The 10,049-nt window shown below is 36.9% G+C and overlaps 2 long non-coding RNA genes across 6 annotated transcripts in view; both read left to right on the top strand.

The window, feature by feature from the left end:
* Positions 1 to 5,528, top strand: part of LOC118002110 — a 76,884-nt gene extending 71,356 nt beyond the window's left edge. For all 5 annotated transcript variants that reach the window (XR_004676944.1, XR_004676943.1, XR_004676946.1 and 2 more), the window contains 3 exons: positions 381 to 425; positions 3,103 to 3,190; positions 4,906 to 5,528. This is a non-coding gene — a long non-coding RNA (uncharacterized LOC118002110). The remainder of the gene's footprint in view (positions 1 to 380; positions 426 to 3,102; positions 3,191 to 4,905) is intronic.
* A 316-nt stretch (positions 5,529 to 5,844) lies between these two features.
* LOC118002109 overlaps positions 5,845 to 10,049 on the top strand; it is a 252,811-nt gene continuing 248,606 nt past the window's right edge. The window contains exon 1 of the long non-coding RNA XR_004676941.1: positions 5,845 to 8,230. This is a non-coding gene — a long non-coding RNA (uncharacterized LOC118002109). The remainder of the gene's footprint in view (positions 8,231 to 10,049) is intronic.

The following is a 10,049-nucleotide window of genomic DNA, read 5'->3' as shown; positions in this document are numbered from 1 at the left end:
TCTCCTCTCTCATTTGTGATTTTATCTATTTGGGTCCTTTCTCTTTTGTTAAGTCTGGCTAGGAAGCCGCAGTTTCTTTTTTTTTTTTTTTTAGATTTTTTTTATTTATTCATTTGACAGAGAGAGACAGTGAGAGAGGGAACACAAGCAGGGGTAGTGGGAGAGGGAGAAGCAGGCTTCCCGCCGAGCAGGGAGCCCGATGAGGGGCTCGATCCCAGGACCCTGGGATCATGACCCGAGCCAAAGGCAGATGCTTAACGACTGAGCCACCCAGGCACCCCGGAAGCCGCAGTTTCAAAGTAGTTCTTGTCTTCAGGGAGTGGGGCAAGGTTAAAACTCTTTCCATAATAATACTAAGACTCTTCTTTCCCCTTTTCCAGATGTTACATGGTGTGATGGCATAGTTGCTCTAATGTTAACATATGGTGAGTTTATTATGATTTTTAAATAAGTAAATTGATACATACTTCAATATTTCCTAAGTTTTAATTTCTAACATGGTAATCATTGATACAAACAAAAGCCTTTTGTTTATGGGGTCTTCCATAATCTTTAAGAGGGCAAAGCGATGCTGAGACCAAAAAGTTCAAATACTGCTTTTTAGAGTAATATAAGCAGTTATTTGAAGAAGTTAATGTTCATACATTTATATTGTAAATGTACTTGTGGATATTTAGATATTATTTTCTGGGTCCTATATAGTTGCCACAAACTTGTGCTGTATTAGTATGTAAATACCTACTGTTCAAGTTTTTTTTTTTTTTTTTCCAAGCATCTCTATTAAAATCATACATGATTGGGCGCCTGGGTGGCTCAGTTGGTTAAGCGACTGCCTTCGGCTCAGGTCATGATCCCGGAGTCCCGGGATCGAGTCCCGCATTGGGCTCCCTGCTCAGCAGGGAGTCTGCTTCTCCCTCTGACCCTCCTCCCTCTCATGCTCTCTGTCTCTCATTCTCTCTCTCACAAATAAATAAAAAATCTTAAAAAATAAAAAATAAAATAAAATAAAATAAAATCATACATGATTCTTGTGACACATATTTACAGTTGATATCACTTGCCATTCATTATGAGATAATTAATTTGGCAACTTGAGGTTTTAAATAGTTGTGCATTTGTCATTGCCGATTGAAGTTCACCTTATAACAAATAGCTGTGAATCATTCTAAACAATTGATAACAAATAAGCTTTCAAGGCTTAAAATTGTGACAAATCTTTTCTGAATTTAGACATTTATCTTGATTTATCTGGATTATAATACTTTGTATTTGTAGACTGCTTGTATTTCTAAATTAATAGCTATATTTACTTCACTTAGGGAATCCGCAAAAATGAGTAAGATTCTTCAAAACATGCTGGTGGAAGTAATTTAAGTTTAAGATAACAAAGATAGTGACATGTAAAAACTCTTTTAATGGTATAGTGTCAAGGTTTAAAAATTTTTCAGAGTTCCTGTATTTCCAATATTTATACCAACATTTAGGATTTGAATAATGTTTATATCAAGTGGCAATTGAAATAATTGTATAATTATGGAAATTCATGTATAAGTTTATTTTGATTATAGAATATCAATAACATACTAATATTGAGCTAAATTATATGCTTGAAAATCTTGAAATATTGAATTATATGAATGCTCTTTTTAGATAGGCATTATAGACAAGGGAAAATAGTATACTTTGGGGAAGAAGATTATTGCAAATTGTAAAGCATTCAATTATATACATTTTCAATTATTATTAAAATGACTATAGTGAAAGTTTTATCACAAATATTTCCAAGTATCAAACTATTTTTGTATGTTGGAGGACATAACAAAAGCTATTTATTTAGTACTCTAAAAATTAATCTGAGTATATTAAGTAAAACCCCAGTTAACTGCCATGATAGGGTATTCTTTTGATTAATAGAACTTTTCACATGTCTATGAAAGCTTATGCCTTAATCATGACAACTTCTTTGCTTTGAAGATCTGAAGCTGAAAAAATGGAAAACCAGTGTCATGGAGTATATATGGAATTTACACAAACTTTAATTAACTTTTTTTTATAGGCACAGTATTCACATAGTTTATATTAAAAAAAAAAATCCAGAGTGAAAATCCTTCCTTCAATCCTTTGCTTCAACCACCAGTTCCCTTACCTGGAGTCAACTTGGAGTCTTTGGTACAAGTCCACCACCTTTTGTCTGGATTACTGCAAAAGCATCCTAATGGATACCCCGCTTCCTCCTTTGCTCATATATTCTCCACACTGCAGCCAGAGTGGTGCTTTTAAACATGATCACATCATATCACTCTTCTCTGAAGACCCTTAGTAATTTCCTCTCTTACTCAAAGTAAAAAAACAAAATCTTTACTAATGTTGACCAAGCCCTACAGAATCTGCTTCCCCCCCATTTACAAGTGTGATATTCTTTCCTCCTTCCTCATTATATTCCATCATTCTGACTTCCTTATTTTGTTCCCTGCTCCTTTGCACTTGTTTCTTCTACCTGTAATGTGCTTACTCTGATATCTTCAGGCCTGTTCAGGCTTCTGAGCAGATGTCTCCTTATCAGAAAGACTTTTTCCTGACCATTCTGACCACCCAGCATTCCCTAACCCCCTTCCCTGAATATTTTTTCATAAAACTTCCATGGCTGTTTATAAATATACCCAGAATTTTTAAATTCAAATGTAGTGAGGCCAATAGATGAGAGAAGGTTGTCACTGAAAAAATAGTTTGTTACAGTTTGCAAGAGGAAGAGGCATTCAGTGCTATGCAGGGCCATATGGGGAAGGATGGTGGCAGTGGGGCTACTGTCAGGATGCAGAAAGTGTGAAGGGAAAGCATGGGCTAGAGCCATTATTGTTTTTGTGGGAAGAAATGGGAAAGACAGAGCAAGCAGCGGAGCAAGTTTAGGATTGGATAGTTTGAATAATTTTGGCAGGCTCTAAGATATGCCTGGTCCCTAGATTCCGAATGGATTCTCAGGCCCTTACTAACTCTACTTGGATTATCAATGTAAGCATGAATTTTGTATTTTATACCTTTTATTTACCTGTTTAAAGTTTATACAGGATTGTGACATTCCTTATTTACTTTTGACTTTCACAGCAATCCTACAAGGTCACTATTTCAGTTATCTCCATTTATAGCAACAAAGACAGCTCCAGGAGGACAAGTAATTTTGCCTGAGATTAGTGTAAGTGCCAGAACATGAATCATTTCCCCCCCATCTTCTCTTCCTTATCATTCTTTTGCTTTAGAACTTCTTGTGGGTTTTCCTGGCTAATAGACAAAATTCAGCCACCTTAGCCGGCATTTAAGGCTTTTACTGTTTGTTTCCTATCTATCTTTTTTTTTTTCTGTAAAGGTATGTCCTAGGCAAAGTGATCTCTGTACAGTAATTTGGACACATGGCACTTTGTCACCTCTGTACTTGTGTATGCTGTTCTCACCACTGGGACTGTTCATCTTGACATGATTGATCATTCAAGGGCTACCTTTTCTGTGAACCATTTTCATTGCCTTCTCCCTCTGCCCACCCTAGCTGTATAGAAATTTCTCCTTTTTCTAAACTCTAACCTTTTTACCTAAAACTCATATAGCACTTAGAAAAACAATCTTGTAATAAATATAGTTACTTGTATTTTTTATTTTCCTGTGGGTTTATTTTATTGCTTATAGTTTCTTCTATACAGTCGAAATCAGCACTGAAAAGTTTTTGTTAGCTATGGCTTACTCCTCTACCTCCCAACATCAGCAAGTAGCACATTGCTTTGTATATATTCATACTTCATAAGTATGCATTGAATAAAACATTAATCTTTTGGGTGAATTGGGATATATTCATTGAGAATACAATATGCTATAATTAGCGGAAGCATTCATATGAAGATAGGTGGATTAATGAATTACTGTAAGGCACTTAAGTTTTATTTGAGAACCTTCTGAAATCTCAGTGTGTTCCTGTATACTTGCATTTTAAATAATCCTTAATCAATTAAATAAGTGCCCTTTATACTCTTTGAATTTTTTAAATTTTATTATGTTATGTTAATCACCATACATTACATCATTAGTTTTGATGTAGTGTTCCATGATTCATTGTTTGCGTGTAACACCCAGTGCTCCATGCAGAACGTGCCCTCTTTAATACCCATCACCAGGCTAACCCATCTCCCCACCCCCCTCCCCTCTAGAACCCTCAGTTTGTTTTTTGAGCTACAAGCTACATTTCATATTTAACACCATTTGAAGTTTTAAGTAGTATTAAAGCCCAGCCCTTAACAGACAAAAGATACTTTGGGACTAGAAACACTGCAACATATGTTTTAAGATCCTTGTGATGTACCATGTATCATTATATTCCATATTTGTCATATCTTGCCACTTGCTGTGAATATCTCTATGTTACGTAAGATGCCACAATTAATTGGGAAATTGGGAAGATACACTTACTGGACAAATTTGAAAAAAGGGTATTATTTCTAGAGCTATTTCACAATTTTTAGTGTTTGTTTTGCTAAATTGAGATGGGGTTGATATTTAGTACCTGTATTATTTTCTTACAGCTGTTGTAATAAATTACCACAAACTTGGTGGCTGGAAACATCAGAAGTTTATTTTCTTACAACTCTGGAGGCCTGAAGTCCAAAATATTTATCACTGGGCTGAAATTAAGGTGTTGGCAGGGTGACACACTCCCTCTGGAAGTTCTAGGAGAGAATACATTCTTTGCCTCTTTGAGCTTCTGTTGGCTGTCAGGATTCTCTGGCTTGCAGCCACATCACTCTAATCTTCAGGGTCAGCATCTTCAAATCTCTCTCTGCTCTGTCTTTATATCCTTCTTTTCTGTGTGTAGTCAAGTCTCCCTCTTTTTTTTTTTTTTTAAGATTTTATTTATTTATTTGACAGAGAGAGACACAGCAAGAGAAGGAACACAAGCAAGGGGAGTGAGAGAGGGAGAAGCAGGCCTCCGGCTGAGCAGGACCCCCACACAGGGCCAGATCCCAGGACCACGGAATCATGACCCGAGCCGAAGGCAGACACTTAATGACTGAGCCACCCACGCGCCCCTCAAGTTTCCCTCTTTTAAGGATACATGTAATGGCATTTAGGGTCCACCTGAATAATCTAGGATGATCTTTCCATCTCAAGCTCCTTAACTTCATCATATCTGCAATGACCTTTTTTCCTTATAAGGTAACATTTACAGGTTGATATCTCATTTGTGAGTTTGATTTGCATTTCTCTGATGACTAATGAAATTGAATACCTCTTCATATCTATATAGGCTTTTCTTATGTGAATCATTTGCTCATATTTTTTCCTATTGGTTGTCTGTTTTCTTTTTATGAGAAATTGATTTGTAATTGTGCAAATTCTTTGTTGATGGATGTGTTGCCAATATCTTTTCCACTCTGTGACTTGTCTTTTCATTTTCTTAGTTGTGTTTTTTGATGAGTGGAAGGTCTTAATTTTTTTTTAAAGATTTTTTATTTTTTATTAGAGAGAGTACAAGCAGGGGGAGCGGCAGGTAGAGGGATAGGGAGACAATGTGAGTCTCGATCCCAGGACCCTGGAATCATGACCTGGGCCGAAGGCAGCCCCTTGACCGACTGGGAGCCACCCAGGTGCCCCCGGAAGGTCTTAATTTTTATGTAGTTCAATTTAACAATCATTTCTTTTATGATTAACACATTCCGTATCCTGTTTAAGAAATCTTTGCTTGCTCTGAGGTCATAAAGATGTAATTCAGGGGCGCCTGCCTTGCTCAGTCAGTAGAGCCTGCCACTCTTGATCTCAGGGTTGTGAGTTCAAGCCCCACATTGGGTGTGGAGATTTCTTAAAAATAAAATCTTAAAAAAAGAGATGTATTCCAAATTTATCTTGGAAACTTTATTTTTAAATCACATTTAGCTTTATAATTCATGTGGAATCAATTTTTGCATATGGTGTGAGGTAAGGACAAGATTCACTTTTTCAGATGGATATGCACCATATTGTCTCCTTTTTCATAAATCAACTGGCCATATATGTACAAATTAATTTTGTTTTATAAAGTGATGTATGTGCTAGGAATTGTATTTGGTACTAATGATATAGCTAGAAATAATAGAGGTTATCTGTTCTGAAGATGGTCTTCATTGAATGAGGAAGATAATAAATGAGATAATAATGAAAAACATAGTAATCATATTAAAGTTGTATGTTGTGAGTTAAGGGAATAAGTTTTTCTATGAGGAGATGAGGAAAACTCTGCTAGAGGTGGCAGAATTTGAGCTGGGTCTTGAAAAATGAGTAGGAGTTTGATAAATGCATCCCATGTAGTAGGAAAAATAGTGAAAAGACACAGGATTGTCAAAGAGTAGGTGTATTCATAAAATGGTGAGAAGTTTGCTATAGGAAGAAGTGTGCAAGTAGGTGAGAGGGAGGAGGACAAAGGAGGACCAAGAGTTGATGGATACAAGGCTAGAACATTTTAGGCAGAGAAGATTACATGTGTAGAATTAAGTAATTATAAAGGAACATGGTATATTTATCAATGGTGAGAAATTCAGTATGGCTAGAAGATAGATTGTGTTTGCATGGGAGAGTGGTGTGAAGGAGCATCAGGGGAGAGATGAGGAGCTAATGAAGATGAGGATGAAATTTGGGTTGGGCTTTATTTTGAAGGAAATTAGAGAGAAGGAAAGTTTCCAATTAGCAAGTAGTTTTAGGAAAACCATTTTAGGAAAATGAGCCTGGGGGCATAGAGGATAGATTAGAAGGTGGGAGATTGGTAGATGGAAATAAGAAAAATGAGGGTTGGCCAAGGGGTGGCAGTGGTGATGGTGAGACAGTGTCACATGTGGAACAAGTCGGATATATAGTCAAGAGGACTGGTGACCATGAATGGTGAGGAATAGGCAAGTGTGACAGATGACAAATTTATAGTTTGAAAGACTGAGTGAATGGTTACACTATCAACTGATAGAGGAAATATGAGGAGAAGGCTTAGCGGTAGCAAATAATAAATTTTGGACTTAATAGATTTGAGATGTTAGTGCATTAAGCAGTTGGAGACATCTAGGAAAATTAAAAATTATGTGTGTGGAGCTCAGGAGGAAGGTAGGGAGGTCAAGGCTCTAAGTATATATTTGAGAACCATCAGCACAAAGAAGATACTTGAAGCCATAGGAATGGATGAAGTCATCCAAGGAGAGTAAAAGGAGGATTAAGAAAATAAGTCTAGAGTCAATTCAGAGTAACTTGAACACCTAAGAGGAGTAGAGGAAGATGAGTCTGTGAAGGTGGAATTTTTCCACTGCCCCATCTGTGGTTTCTAATTTTCAACAATAGCATTATTTCTTGTGTAATATAAAATAAAATGAAAAGAAACAATAGGTATGAAATTTAGGAAAAACAAGAAAGAGTTATGTCAAGAAGTTAGGGATGTTCACAGCTTTAGATGACACACAAAGTAAAAATAAACCATATAATTTGTTAATGAACTTCCCTTTTCCTTTTCCTTTGCTTTTATTGGGATAATGTATGTATAGGGTTCAAAAAATCAAATATGCTTTACATAAAAGCATTTGATAAAAAGCAACAGTTTTTCTTCCTGCCCAGATACCCATTTCTCAAAAGCAGCCTATGTTTAACTCTGTTTTTTTTTAGTTGTAAAATGTCTAAATATAAGTATGCTTGTTCCTCTGTATTTTGATTTACCTACTTTAGATCGTGACTGTTGGGCTTGGCAGAATTCTAACATGGCTCCGAAGATTCTCTCCATGGTTTGCATGCCTTGTATAGTCCTTTTCCCTTGAGAGTTGGTTATGCCTGTGAATATTATGGGCTGTTACTCTAATGATTAGGTTATTAGTCAGTTGACTTTCAGTTAATGCAAAGATTATCCTGGGTGACCTATTCAGATGAGCATTTTAAAAAGGGACCAGGACTTTCAAAAAAAAATTCTCCTACCAGACTTGAAGAAGAAAGCGGTCATATTTTGAGAGAAGAGGGCCATCTGGCTAGGACCTAGCTGTGGAAAGCGAACGCTGGCTGACAGAAGCAAGAAATCGGGGACTTCAGTCAAACTGCAAGATGATGAATTTTGTCAACCGTTAGAAAGTTTGGAAAAGGGCTCCAAGCCTCAGATGTGATTGCAGCCCTGGCTGACACCTTGGTTTCAGCCTGATGAGATCCAGAGCAGAGGATCCAGCTAACCTGTGCCCAGACTCCTGATCCACAGAAAATTGTGAGATAATAAATTTGTGTTGTTTTAAACTGATAAATTTGTAAGAAGTTGTCATGCAGAAATAGAACACTAATACAAATTTTAACTTCCAATGAAAAGATATAATTTATTTACTTTTTCTCTTCATTTCCCCTCTCATTATTTAAATGTTGTAATGACTTTAGTTCTTCAAATGGTTTATTTTGTTTGTTTCACTGCTATTTCTTATTCTTTTAAATTTTAGTTAGAATTTTGATTCCTATTAATGTGGAAGAAGGATATTAACAATTGTACTCTTTTTTTCCTCCTGATTTCTGACTTTCACCTAGAGTGAGCATAGTGAAGCCTGCTGGTAGGAGAAACCTGGCTCTAGTCTGGGGCATCTAAGGATGTGCAGCTGCACAGTGATGGGAATATTGTGTAATAAAAACACAGTACACCTGCTCAGAGTGAATTATTATTAATCTATAAGGGATGTGAGTTAATTTAAAAAGGGTATATGCTCTTGCCAGTTGATAAAACTTGGCTGGGTTTCTCAGGGATGCTCTGCCCTGCCTGTTGAAACCATCCCCTGAGATGCTTAGGGAAGACAAGTAAAAGCTGCCAGGAAAAGGCTAAGGGAAATTAAGTGTAGAAACTCTGCCTAGGAGGCTAAAGGATAATTTAAGTTCATCAGATGTCGAGAGACTTAGGTATAATTTAATGCTGGGAAGATAAACAACAGTTTCATCTAATTGGGAAGCCCCACTATCATTGGGTTTTCTGATCCTCTTCAATCTGCTTGAATATTTGCTGTTAAGGAAGATGTATTTTATAGAGAGATCTTTGGAAGTGTGGTAATGTCTTGCAACACTACCTTCTATGCATTCCAGGTTATTACCATTGAGTCTCTTCTATAACCCAAATTGTGTTCTGGGTTTAGTTTAGATTGAATAGAAAAGTTTAAAAATGATAAACAGTATTTCCAATGTTATGAACCTGTCACTGTGTTTGAGTTGCAAGTAGAAGAAACCAATTTTAGTCACCTTAAGCAAAAGAGCTTTTTTTGGTTGGGAAGGATCTCAGTCCCCAGGATTGATGGAAAGTGTGGAGAACCCAGCTCAGAAACATGGTGCTATAACTAAAGTAAATGTATGGGAGATTGAAGAACTAGGATAGGGAATCTGAAAGGCTGCACCCCCAGACCATGGGGTGGTAGGTAGAAGAAGAATCTCACCTCTCAGAGGGACTCTTCAGGGACTTCTTTGAATTTCATCAAAGGTTGAGAGTAGGACGCATTGATTACAGTTCCACCAAGACTGTACCCCGTGAAAGAGCGAGTTTCCCAAAGGAGATGGTGGAATTGTTGGCAAGGATGCCTGGATGCCGGGCAGTGGAAAAAAGTTCTGAGGATCACATGGTGTTTAGAATTTGCAAGCCTGAAGGGCATCTAGGTCTTTTTCAGGGCTGCGAAAGGCTAAACTGAAAAGGGATGTGGGGGGAAAGCAGGGATGTCATCAAACATTAAGCTAGACTAAGAAAAGCAATGTCCTTATTCACTTAGCTAGATCAAAAAAGCACCTCTAAATCTGGGAATTTAGACCTGTCTGCTTTAAAATGGTCATAATCCAAGTCGTAAAGGGAGATGGGAGAGGATTTCACAGTGTTTCCACTTGCCTGCAAAGTTTCTCCACCTTGTCCAATTAATTTCAGATCCAGTGTTCAGAATATTATTATAATATTATTTCTCTTTGCTTGTGTCTATGTAGTAAGTCTTGTCTATGTTCTTTTCTATATCCAATTAAATGAAGAATGGGACATACTCTGTTTATTCCTGATTGCTTTCTGACCAGAAACCATG

Source organism: Mirounga leonina, unplaced genomic scaffold (genome assembly GCF_011800145.1).
Source record: "Mirounga leonina isolate KUSES-001 unplaced genomic scaffold, KU_Mleo_1.0 Mir_82, whole genome shotgun sequence".
NCBI classification, from domain to species: Eukaryota; Metazoa; Chordata; class Mammalia; order Carnivora; family Phocidae; genus Mirounga; species Mirounga leonina.
This window is presented reverse-complemented; position numbering and strand designations above follow the sequence as displayed.